Source organism: Amblyraja radiata, unplaced genomic scaffold (assembly GCF_010909765.2).
Source record: "Amblyraja radiata isolate CabotCenter1 unplaced genomic scaffold, sAmbRad1.1.pri S160, whole genome shotgun sequence".
NCBI lineage: Eukaryota > Metazoa > Chordata > Chondrichthyes > Rajiformes > Rajidae > Amblyraja > Amblyraja radiata.
In genome coordinates this window covers 109,882-122,859 of record NW_022630146.1, presented here as the reverse complement: position 1 = coordinate 122,859, position 12,978 = coordinate 109,882, and the positions used below count along the sequence as shown (strand labels likewise).

The following is a 12,978-nucleotide window of genomic DNA, read 5'->3' as shown; positions in this document are numbered from 1 at the left end:
CCTCTCCCCCCTCTCCCTTTGTCTCTCCCCCCTCTCCCTCAGTCTCCCCCTCCCTCTCTGTCTCCCCCCCTCCCTCTCTGTCTCTCTCCCCCTCTCTCTTCCCCCCCCCTCTCTCTCTCCCCTCTCAGAGACATGAATCTCCTCTCCCCCCCCCCTCCCTCTCCTCACCTCTGAACATTAATAGCCCATTATTATCTGTGTATTTGCACCACATCAGTTTATTTATTCATGGTGTATTTACGTACATAATGGTATATGGACACACTGATCTGTTCTGTATTCATGACTACTATGTTCTGTTGCGCTGAAGCAAAGCAAGAATTCATTGTCCTATCAGGGACACAGGACAATAAACTCTCTTGATCTCTCTCCTCTCTCTCCACCTCATCCTCTCTCCCACCCTCCCTCCCTCTCTCCCCTCCTTGCCCCTCGCTCAGACATGCCTCTCCTCTCCCCTCTGTCTCTCCCACCGTCCCTTGCCCCCCTCTCTCTGTCCTCTCCCCCTCCCTCTCTCCTCTCCCCCCTCTCCCTCTCTCTTTCTCTCTCCACCTCCCTCTCTCTTTCTCTCTCTCTCTCTCTCGCCCCTCTCTCACTCCCGTCCCCCCCTCTCTCTCTCTCTCACCCCTCTATCCCTCTCCCGTCCCCTCTCTCTCTCTCTCTCTCTGCCCCTCGAGATAGGGCGGGGATGGGGTAAAAGGAGCCAATGAACAATATTAATATTTCATTAGACTCTCTTCACTCTACCTGCTGTACTTGTGCTTGGCTTGGCTGTATTAATGAACAGTATTACCTGATTAGATTGGTCAGCATGCAAACAAAATATTGTCACTGTTTCTCAGTACATGTGACAATAATAAGTGTGGGCACAGTAGTGCAGCTGGTAGAACCACTGGCTCACGGCTCCGGAGACTCGGGTTCGATTCTAACCACGGCCACTGTTTGTGTGGAGTTTGCATGTTTTTCTTATGATGGCGTGTTTCCTCCCACATCCCTATGGCATGCTGGCATGAACATCAATTGCCCTCTGTAAATGTGCTCCTAATATGCAGAACATGAGATAACATAAAACTAGTGTGAGCGGGTGATGGATTGATGATTGGCATGGACTCGCTGGGCCGAAGGGCCTGTTTGCATACTGTGCCTCTGAACTCTGAATGCTGAAGCTAAAGTGTGAGAATAAGTTGCGTTTAATGTCGCAACGGTGTATTCTGTCAAAATGTGTCGCCTCAAAAAGGCTGGCAGTATCATCAAAGACCCACACCATCCTGGCCACACACTCATCTCCCTGCTACCTTCAGGTGGAAGGTGCAGGAGCCTGAAGACTGCAACATCCAGGTTCAGGAATAGCTACTTCCCCACAGCCATCAGGCTATTAAACCTGGCTCGGACAAAACTCTGATTATTATGAACCCATTTCTGTTATTTGCACTTTATCAGTTTATTTATTCATGTGTGTATATATTTATATTACGGTATATTGACACACTCATCTGTTTTGTAGTCAATTCCTACTATGTTCTGTGTGCTGAAGCAAAGCAAGAATTTCATTGACCTATACAGAGACACATGACAATAAACTCACTTGAACTTGAACATTGTGTCCATCCAGAATCAAGAAGAGAATGCACCCGTGGGATTGAACAGTGGGAGAGGGACAATTGTTGTGAGTTAGCGCATTGTTTAGATGCCGCAGGGAATAAGTTACAGCAACAGCCTGGAGACCATTGTCAGGGCAAGTCGAGGATCACAGCCGGGTCTCCCTCCCTCCGTACAGGGTGCGGGTAGATCCGGCTCGTGGCCTGACAGCAACCCGCTGATCGGAGCGCCTCATCTCCGTCATGTGGTCTGCCTTTTAGCAGAGTGGGGGTGGTGACAGGTATGGGTGGAGGAAAACAGACCACACGTGATAATTCCATTATTTTGATTCATCACAGCTCCTCCAATGTCTTCGATGATGGAGCTCCTGGAAAGGTGTGATGATTGGCAGCTGCTGGATTTGACAAATCATTACCGCCAGAGGCTGGAAGCGGCGATTCAAGAGGCGGTGGAGAATGTCGTCTTCGTTCTAGCATACGAGAAATATTTCAGTGAGCAAGAGTACAAGGTAGGGAGAGGATTGGATGAGTGGGTAACTTCAGCTGATACTGAAATGTTTTCATGCACAAATATTGTGGGCGGAAGGGTCCATTCTTGTGCTGTCCTGCTTGTAATGAGTCGAGTCGTACACACGTCAATGTACAACACACGTTTATTAAAGTCCACTCACTCACAGCATTCATCTGCATGGTGTTACAGTAACTAGCAGCTACTCACACTCATTACCAATAAACATAATATTACATAGTGACCAAGCAAAGATACTATAAACATAGTAAACACAACTTGTTCCCCCATAACGATGATTACACTGCGAGAGGCATAACTGAAGTCGGGTCGAGTTTACTAAAATGGCGGAAGTTCCGCTCCGTTGTGTATTACACGTCAGTCCATTGGAATTTGCAGGAGTGGTCTATCTTGCTCCGTTCTAGTATCTTTGCTAATTAATTAAGCAGATTTCTGATAATATAAACCGCATAGTAGGCGGAGCTTCTAGTAACAAGCACTACAATTGGTTAGTAAGAAGTAACCAATCTACACTTCTCTCTATAATTACAGCACAGTCACAAAAAATATCCCGTAGAGCAGTTGACATCTAGAGCAGCGGATGCAATAGATGAGGTTGGAGGAGGTGCAGGTGAACCTCTGCCGCACCTGGAAAGATTGCTTGGGTCCTTGGATGGAGTTGAGGGGGGAGGTAAAGCGACAAGTGTAGCATCTCCTGCGGTTGCAAGGGAAAGTGCCCGGGGAGGGGATGATTTGGGTGGGAAGGGACCAGGGAGTTACGGAGGGAGCGGTCTCTGCGGAAAGCAGACAGGGGAGCGGATGGGAAGATGTGGCCAGTGGTGGGATCCCGTTGGAGGTGGCGAAAATGTCGGAGGATTATCTGTTGTATGTGATGTCTGGTAGGGTGGAAGGTGAGGACAAGGGGGACTCTGCCCTTGTTACGAGTGGGGGGTTGGGGAGTGAGAGCAGGGTTACGGGGTATAGAAGAGAGCCTGGTGAGAGCCTCATCTATAGTAGAAGATGGGAACCTCCGTTCCCTGAAGAATGAGGACATCTCCGATGCCCTGGTCTGGAATCCACCAGAGTCATGTTTAATCTTCTCCGCCAAATGGATACAGTTGTCACCATCAACCCGCAGCAAGAGCGGGGGCCGCTGATGATAAAGTCACATCCGACAATCCTGCAGGTCCCGCTGCAATTCCCGCATCCCCCACTGGAGGGCAACACCGGATATCCGGAATTTCGTTTGGACCTCAAGGGGTCCAAATGACAATAAAAAAATTGAATTGTCATCAGCAGCGCCGCGTACCCGGGTCAAGTGACAGCGGGCAGGGCCGCCTCTGATGTCACCGCCCGGCCGGCCCGGGAAGCGTTGGGGTTTAAAGGGGAGGGCGGCCGTTTAAAGGGGAGGGCGGCCGTTTAAAGGGGAGGGCGGCCGTTTAAAGGAGAGGGCGGGGAATCGGCCACCAATATTCCGGTCCCCAGGGCGGTGACGTTTACACACAGAGTTGTTCACACGGTCACTGTCAGTCCGGGTCTGGGTTCCTGCAGCGACCTCAGTTCCTTCTTTCCGGTCGGACTGAACTTATTCGCCCCCAGGCTGAAACAAATAGAGAGGATATAAACAGATGAAACAACAGCGTCAATAACAGGGACTGGGGTTAATATTTCAACATCACTTACAGAACAGAATCACAGGAGAAAGAAGCCCGCGGATGGACGGATGGATCCCCTAATATTTTATCACATTAAACATTAACACAAACACTCACTTGATCAGCTTCAGTCTCGGGAGGGTCAGTATGAGGCGGCGGAGAGCGGGGACACATCGGTCTGTGAGGGAGTTGTATGTCAGGTACAGCCCCGTCAGTGAGGGGTTTGTACTGAGAGCGGAGACAAGATCCTCGGCTCCAGAATCTGTGAGACCGACACGATACAGCCTGGAGATGAGAGAGTGAGGGTGAGGGACACAGAGAGACAGGAGATGGTGCAAATCCCCAGTGTTTATCAGTGACACAATTACTGATCATATTAATGTTCAGTGTCAGACACCCAGTGAGTGTAAACACAATCTCTCACAGTCTGGGACTTACCACAGTCTCTGTATTTTACAGTCCGGGTTCGTCAGAGCCGCAGACACCAGTTTCACTCCGGAATCTCCCAGTTTATTCCTACTCAGCCACAGCAACGTCACCGTGTGGTTTGTACTGAGAGCGGGGGCGAGATCCTCGGCTCCAGAATCTGTGAGACCGACAGCGTCCAGCCTGGAGATGAGAGAGAGTGAGGGTGAGGGACACAGAGAGAGACAGGAGACGGTGCAAATCCCCTATGTTTATCGGTGACACAATTACTGATCATATTAATGTTCAGTGTCACACACCCAGTGAGTGTAAACACAATCTCTCACAGTCTGGGACTTACCCCAGTCTCTGTATTTTACAGTCCGGGCTCCTCAGAGCCGCAGACACCAGTTTCACTCCGGAATCTCCCAGGTCGTTGTGTCCCAGTCTAAACACAAACAGACAGAGTAAGAAACAAACTGATACAAACCCCGCCTGGCGAGGCTGAGATAGACAACTTCTCCCAAACGGATATTTATGGAAACACCTCAGTACATTATTGAACAAATCTCTGTGGATGTGGGTGTTTGGTGACTTTCACCATTTATTCTCATTCCCCGACCGACCGGGAAATGTTCCCCGTGCAGAGAACGGCGGCAGGCAGGCGGGCAACGCGCGAGACCCGGGGGAAGGGGTCGATCACCGGTGACCCGGGGGAGTAAAATAGGAGGGGTGCCCCCCTCCCCTCCCCCCCCCCTATTTGGTGCTGGATGGAATAACAAAATAGTGAAACAATTTTACAGTTCAGTGTTAGCATCAAACGGACAGTTACCTCAATTCCTGACACTTGTGCAGAACCGGTCCCAGCCGCTGGAGACCTTCACACTGAATGTGGCAGCTCTCCAGATCCAGGTGTTTGATTGTATCACAGAGCCTGATGACATGAGACAGGACCGTACAGTCAATCGGGGTCAGTCTCATGCCATGGAATGAAAGTGTTTCCACAGATCCCAGTGTCTGCTGATCCAGTACAGGTTTCTGAGACTCAAACAGGTAGTGCATCGTGTTCAGGAGCCTCCTTTTATCAAACTTACTCCCTGTATTTCTAATCTGACGTTTAACCTCCGCCTTCACCCAGTCAGTCACTCGGCAGATTGTTTGATGAGGAAATTTACCCAGAAACTCCTCCAGGATCCAAGCTGACCGTGGGGAGGAGAGACCAGCGACAAAACGGAGAAATACTTCAAATCGCCCGTCTGTCATGCCATGGGCTTCAATGAGCCGTGTCGTGATATCCCCGCGATCTACAGTCATGAATTGTGCGAGTGCGGCTACAAACTCTTGGATGGTGAGGTGCGGGAAGGTGTACACAACGCTCCGGGCTGAATCCTCTCTCTCCAAAAGTTCCATCAGGAACCCGGACAGGAACTGGGAAGGCTGCAGATTGTATGTGGTTAAATCTCCATCTGTGAACACAATCTTCTTCTCAGCCACTCCAGTGAAGGCCATCTGACCAACCCTCAGTAACACCTCACGGAGGCTCTCAATCTCACGGCCGTGGTTTTTCAGGATGTTGTAAATAAAGTAGCAATATAGTTGTGTGATGGTCTTGGGAACTCGCTGCGGGTCCCAGTGTGTTTGTGTGAAGAAGGGGCCCAGTGTCAGGCCGAGGATCCAGCAGTAGGAGGGGTTGTAGCTCATGGTGTACAGGATCTCGTTCTCCTTCACATGTTTGAAAACAGCTGCTGCCACCGTCTGATCTTCAAAATACCTGGTGAAATATTCCTTCCGTTCCTCACCACAAATCCCAGGATTTCAGTCCAGACACTGATCTCTGCCTTTTCCAGTAAATGTAACGCAGTGGGGCGGGTGGTCACTAGCACTGAACACCCTGGGAGCAGCTTGTGCTGGATTAAACTGTACACAATGTCAGACACTTTACACCGGGATTCAGGATCTGGGCACTGGTGCTTAGGATCTGTATCTCTCCGACTGTCAGCAAAATCGATTCCACCCTTGAATTCATCCAGACCGTCGAATATAAACAGCAATCCCTCTGGGTTCTTCCAGACGTCTCCTAGCATATTCCCAAAGTAAGGATACTGATCCAGAATCAGTTCCCTCAGGGTTATTCCGCAGTTAATCATGTTTAAATCCCGGAATTTGAAACTGAAGACAAACTGGAATTGTTGGAATATTTTCCCCGTGGCCCAGTCATGAACAATCTTTTGCACCATTGTTGTTTTTCCGATCCCCGGATATCCGGCCACGGCAGACGAACTCCCAGATTTGGATTTGCTCGCCGAAACGTTCTGGAATAACTTATCAGTTCGGATTTTTTCAAACCCTCCCCCGTGATGTTCCTCTCTCCACTCATCATGGTCCCGGCCTCTTGCCAGCAGCTCATGTTCCACCAGTGTCCGATCTCGAACAGTGGAGATGATTGTGAGCTCAGCATATCGATCACACAACTGGAAAACCTTAACCTTCTCGTTCATCAGGATGGTGTTCACTCTCAGTGTTTCAGTCTGTGCTCGCAGAGTCTCCTTGTGCTGCTGCTGAACATCTTTTATCAGGTGAGATAAACAAGAGGTCCTGAAATTAGATTCATCACGCAAAGAAAAACACATTCACGGATTCTAATATTACGGTTATTAGTTGACTGTGTTATTGATCATATGTTATCTGATAGTTATTGTTATTTATTGGTCAACTAAACAGAATATTTGGACAAGTACAGGGATTGGAAAGTTTAGAGGCGCGACGCACGTTGCAGCGACCCCTGCAGCCTGTCTGTCTTTTTTTAATTTGTTGTCCAGTTGAATGTAGTTTGTTGTGTTCTTTTATACTGTTTTTAACTGTGTATATGTGGGAGGCGGGTTATTGACTATTGGTATTAAAAGAGATAGATTTCTTAATTTTAGATTCTGTTTTATTTGTTTCCAAGTTCTAATTGTGCTATGTATCATTGGATTTTTATTGTAATTTTTGTTATTCAGATTCATTGGTGAGAGGAGAGTCGCTCCTGTATTACACGGAGAGCAGTCCTCTCTCTCCATTACAATCCAGTCCACCTGCTGGGCAGAGTTGTCCAGCAGGTGAATCATATTTTTAATGATTCCAATCGACTGCCCAATTATAGCACATAAAGTTAGGGAGCGCTAGACCACCCATCTCTTTTGGTTTACTAAGGTGTGTTCTTTGTATTCTGTGGGATTTATAATCCCATACAAAATTTGTAATGTTTGAGTCCAATTTTTTGAAAAACTTTTTTGAAAGATATATAGGTATTGATTGGAATAAATATAGGATTTGTGGTAAAAAGATCATTTTTATGGCATTTATTCGACCTATTAAAAACATCGGGAGCGTTTTCCAGAATTTGATTAGATTATTTAGTTTCTTAAGTAAGGGACTATAATTGGCATTAAACATAGCATGATAATTTCTAGTAATTTCAATCCCCAAATATTTGAATTTTTCTGTGGCTATTTTAAAGGGGAATTTCAAGAGATGTGTTGAGTCTTTCGGTTTTATCGACATGATTTTACTTTTGTTCCAGTTTATTCTGTATCCTGAGAAAGATCCAATGTCCTCAATTAGATTTAATATGTTTGGTATACTGATTTGGGATTTTGTGATGTACAGTAGTACATCGTCTGCATATAAAGATATTATGTTATTTGAATATTTTGTATTATAACCGTAAATATCCGGGTGTGTTCTGATTTTTTCCGCTAAAGGTTCAATTACCAGAGCGAATAACAGCAGTGATAATGAACATCCTTGTCTATTGCCTCTTGATAATTGGAATTTCGTAGATAGTATATTATTAGTTAATATTCTAGCCGTGGGTTTGTTATATAATAATTTTATCCATGTGATGAAGTTCTCTCCCATTTGATCATATAATCCCATACTACTTGATCAAACGCTTTTTCTGCGTTCAATGAAATGATAAATAACTCTTGTTCTTGAGGTTTGTGTGAATGCATTATGTTAAGCAGGCGTCTCAGGTTATTAAATGAATGTCTCTTAGGTATAAATCCCGTTTGATCCTCGTTTATTAATTTGACTAACATATTTACTTAGTCTTCTAGCTAGTGTTTTCGCTAATATTTTTTGATCCGTATTTAACAGTGCAATAGCTCTATATGAGCCTGGTTCTTCTATATCTTTATCTTTTTTAAGTATTAATGTGATCGTTGATTCTGCTAGTGTTTCAGGTAAGATTTGTTTTTTAAAAGCGTATGTATACATTTTCTGTAGATGTGGTGTAACTATATCGTAAAAACATTTATAAAATTCATTACTGAATCCGTCTGGTCCTGGTGTTTTTCTATTCTTAAGTGTGTTTATTGTGTCTTCTATTTCCTTAGATGTAATTTGTGCTCCCAGTTCCTCTTGTTCCTTCAGTTCTAGTTTTGGAAGGTTACAATTGTCCAAAAATTCTGAAACTTTATTATTGTCTATTAGCGTTTTGGATGTGTATAAATTCTGGTAAAATTGAGCAAATCTTTTATTGATATCATTAGGTAGTGTTAATAATTCCCCTCTATCTGATTTAATCTTTGAAATTGCATGATCTTTTTCCCGTTTTTTCAGATGGCGTGCCAAAAGTTTATGGGATTTATTCCCAAATTCGAAATGTTCTTGTTTTGTAATTTGGAATAGTCTTATAACTTTCTCTGACAATAATTTATTTAGCTTAAATTTCAGTATTAAAATTTTATTATGTTTATCCATAGTTGGATCTTTAGCATTATCTATATCTAGTTGTCTGATTTGTTCTTCTAATTGTCTTTGTTCATTCTTATTCTTTTTGTTTTGAAAGGCTTGATACGAGATAATGACTCCTCTAATAAATGCTTTGAAGGATTCCCATAGTAAAGTGGGCGATATATCTGGTGTATCGTTTGTCTCAAAAAATAGATCCATCTGTTTTTTTAGATATATACTCCCTTGTGGGTCTTTTAAAATTTGCGAGTTAAACCTCCAGAACGATTTGTTCGTAGTCATTCCTTCTAATTTTAAAACGAAAGTTAGCGGGGAGTGATATGAAATCGTATTGGTGTGATATTTAGGGTTCATAGTACAAGGGATTAGTTTTGTATCCACTAGGAAATAATCTATACGTGAATATGTTTTGTGTACCATTGAATAAAACGAGTATTCCCTTCCAGTCGGATTCGCGATATCCAAACGTCTGCTATATTTGTATTTTTTATATATGTATTAAAGAGTTCACTAGTTTTAGATTACATATTGCCTCTTTGTTTTTGCCTCGATTTATCTAAGTACGGGTCTAAAACACAGTTGAAGTCTCCTCCAATTATAACATTTTGGTAGTTGAACTCTGCGATTGTATAACCATATAACAATTACAGCACGGAAACAGGCCATCTCGGCCCTACAAGTCCGTGCTGAACAACTTTTTTCCCTTAGTCCCACCTGCCTGCACTCATACCATAACCCTCCATTCCCTTCTCATAGAAACATAGAACATAGAAAGTAGGTGCGAGAGTAGACCACCAGGTCCGTCGAGCCCGCACCGCCATTCGCTCATGGCTGAACACTAAACAGACACACTTACCCACAAACAGTAGACACAAGACACAGAACACAAGACACTACCCTCCCCTTTATACCGCTATCACCCCTCTCCACCCCAAAAACCTCGTGATCTCCTGGGGGAGGCAAAAAACCGGATAAAAACCCAGGTCCAATTCGGGAAAAAAATCCGGGAAATTCCTCTCCGACCCCAATCTAGGCGATCGACACTTGTCCAGGAGATCACTCAGGTCTTACTATACTAACCATACCTAGGTCCATATCCCTGCCCTCTCCCCGTAGCCCCTTATCCCCTTGGCAGCTAAAAAACCATCTATTTTAGTCTTAAATATATTTAAAGTTTCTGCTTCCACTGCTCCCTGGGGCAGTGAATTCCATAAATTAACCACCCTCTGGGTGAAGAAGTTCTTCCTCATCTCAGTTTTAAAAGAGCCCCCCCTTATTCTGCAACTATGTCCCCTAGTTCTAGTTTCCCCGATCATTGGGAACATCCTCGGTGCATCCACCCGATCAAGGCCCCTCACGATCTTATATGTTTCAATGAGATCGCCTCTCATTCTTCTAAACTCCAAAGAGTAGAGTTCCAGCCTACTTAACCTTTCCTCATATGTCAATCCCCTCATTGCAGGAATTAATCTTGTAAACCTTCGCTGCACTGCCTCCAGGGCTAGTACATCCTTTCTTAAGTATGGACCCCAGAACTGTACACAGTATTCCAAATGTGGTCTCACTAATACTGTGTACAGCTGCAGCAAGACCTCCGTGTTTTTATACTCAATCCCCCTAGCAATAAAGGCCAAAACTCCATTGGCCTTCCTGATTGCTTGCTGCACCTGCATACTAACTTTTAGTGATTCATGTACTAATACATCCATATGCCTATCCAATTTATTTTTAAATGATACCAACGAACTTGCCGCCACCACTTCCACTGGAAGCTCATTCCACACCGCTACCACTCTCTGAGTAAAGAAGTTCCCCCTCATGTTATCCCTAAACTTCTGTCCCTTAATTCTGAAGTCATGTCCTCTTGTTTGAATCTTCCCTATTCTCAAAGGGAAAAGCTTGATCACATCAACTCTGTCTATCCCTCTCATCATTTTAAAGACCTCTATCAAGTCCCCCCTTAACCTTCTGCGCTCCAGAGAATAAAGACCTAACTTATTCAACCTATCTCTGTAACTTAGTTGTTGAAACCCAGGCAACATTCTAGTAAATCTCCTCTGTACTCTCTATTTTGTTGACATCCTTCCTATAATTGGGCGATCAAAATTGTACACCATACTCCAGATTTGGTCTCACCAATGCCTTGTACAATTTTAACATTACATCCCAGCTTCTATACTCAATGCTCTGATTTATAAAGGCTAGCATACCAAAAGCTTTCTTTACCACCCTATCTATATGAGATTCCACCTTCAAGGAACTATGCACGGTTATTCCCAGATCCCTCTGTTCAACTGTATTCTTCAATTCCCTACCATTTATCATGTACGTCCTATTTTGATTTGTCCTGCCAAGGTGTAACACCTCACATTTATCAGCATTAAACTCCATCTGCCATCTTTCAGACCATTTTTCCAAATGGCCTAAATCACTCTGTAGACGTTGGAAATCCTCTTCATTATCCACAACACCCCCTATCTTGGTATCATCTGCATACTTACTAATCCAATTTACCACCCCTTCATCCAGATCATTCATGTACATGACAAACAACAAAGGACCCAACACAGATCCCTGAGGCACCCCACTAGTCACCTGCCTCCAACCCGACAAACAGCCATCCACCATTACCCTCTGGCTTCTCCCATTCAGCCACTGCTGAATCCATCTTGCTATTCCTGCATTTATACCCAACAGTTTAACCTTCTTAACCAACCTTCCATGAGGAACCTTGTCAAAGGCCTTACTAAAGTCCATATAGACAACATCCACTGCTTTACCCTCGTCAATTTCCCTAGTAACCTCTTCAAAAAATTCAAGAAGATTAGTCAAACATGACCTTCCAGGCACAAATCCATGTTGACTGTTCCTAATCAGACCCTGTTTATCCAGATGCTTATATATATTATCTCTAAGTAGTATATATTATCTCTAAGTATATATGCGATTGTATTCAAGATTTTATTGAAAAATTGAACACTGACTTCTCCAATTTCAGGTAGTCCCTGCTTTCTCCTCCCCTTCCCAGCTCTCCTTCAGCCCACTGTCTCCGCCTCTTCCTTTCTTCTTCCCCCCCCTCCCCCACATCAGTTTGAAGAAGGGTCTCGACCCAAAACGTCGCCTATTTCCTTTGCTCCATAGATGCTGCCTCACCCGCTGAGTTTCTCCAGCATTTTTGTCTACCTGGTGGAAAGCAAGGATGTAAGACTGCAAAGAGAAGTTGATCACCTATTAATTATGCCAAAAATGTAAAATGCGCATATAACTATAGTGTCGCGAGTGTTTTGAAAATTTGCTAGCGATGTGAATCATTGAAACTTTGGGTTGTGTCAGTGTATTGTACCACATCCTGAATATAATGGCGTATTTGACAAACTCACCACCACTGTACGGGATATTCTTTGTGACTGCGCCGTAATTATAGAGAGAAGTGTAGATTGGTTACTTCTTACTAACCAATTGTAGTGCTTGTTAGTAGAAGCTCCGCCTACTATGCATTTATATTATCAGAAGTCTGCTTAAGTAATTAGCAAAGATACTAGAACGGAGCAAGATAGACTACTCCTGTAAATTCCAATGGACTAACGTGTAGTACGCAACGGAGCGTAACTTCCGCCATTTTAGTAAGCCTGCCCCGACTTTAGTTATGCCTCTCGCATTGTAATCATCGTTGCGGGGGAACAAGTTGTGTTTACTATGTTTATAGTATCTTTGCTTGGTCACTATGTAATATTATGTTTATTGGTAATGAGTGTGAGTAGCTGCTAGTTACTGTAACACCATGCAGATGAATGCTGTGAGTGAGTGGACTTTAATAAACATGTGTTGTACATTGACGTGTATACGACTCGACTCATTACAAGCAGGACAGCACAAGAATGGACCATTCGGCCCACAATATTTGTGCATGAAAACATTTCAGTATCAGCTGAAGTTACCCACTCATCCATTCCTCTCCCTACCTTGTTCTCTTGCTCACTGAAATATCTCTCGTATGCTAGAACGAAGATGACATTCTCCACCGCCTCTTGAGTCGCCTCTTCCAGCTTCTTGCGGTAATGATTTGTTAATTCCAGCA

The 12,978-nt window shown here is 44.3% G+C and overlaps 1 protein-coding gene and 1 long non-coding RNA gene across 3 annotated transcripts in view; one reads left to right on the top strand and one right to left on the bottom strand.

The window, feature by feature from the left end:
• LOC116969358 (zinc finger protein 135-like) overlaps nt 1-12,978 on the top strand; it is a gene marked incomplete at both ends in the record, with an annotated part of 29,509 nt that overhangs the window by 2,504 nt on the left and 14,027 nt on the right. The window lies entirely within an intron of this gene.
• On the bottom strand, nt 3,507-4,556 carry LOC116969363. Of its 2 annotated transcripts, none has more exons than XR_004410739.1 (3): nt 4,525-4,556; nt 3,876-4,043; nt 3,507-3,703 (listed from the first exon to the last, which is right to left on the bottom strand). It is a non-coding gene; the product is annotated as an uncharacterized LOC116969363 (long non-coding RNA). The 2 variants fall into 2 exon arrangements; XR_004410738.1 differs by lacking the exon at nt 4,525-4,556 and adding an exon at nt 4,197-4,229.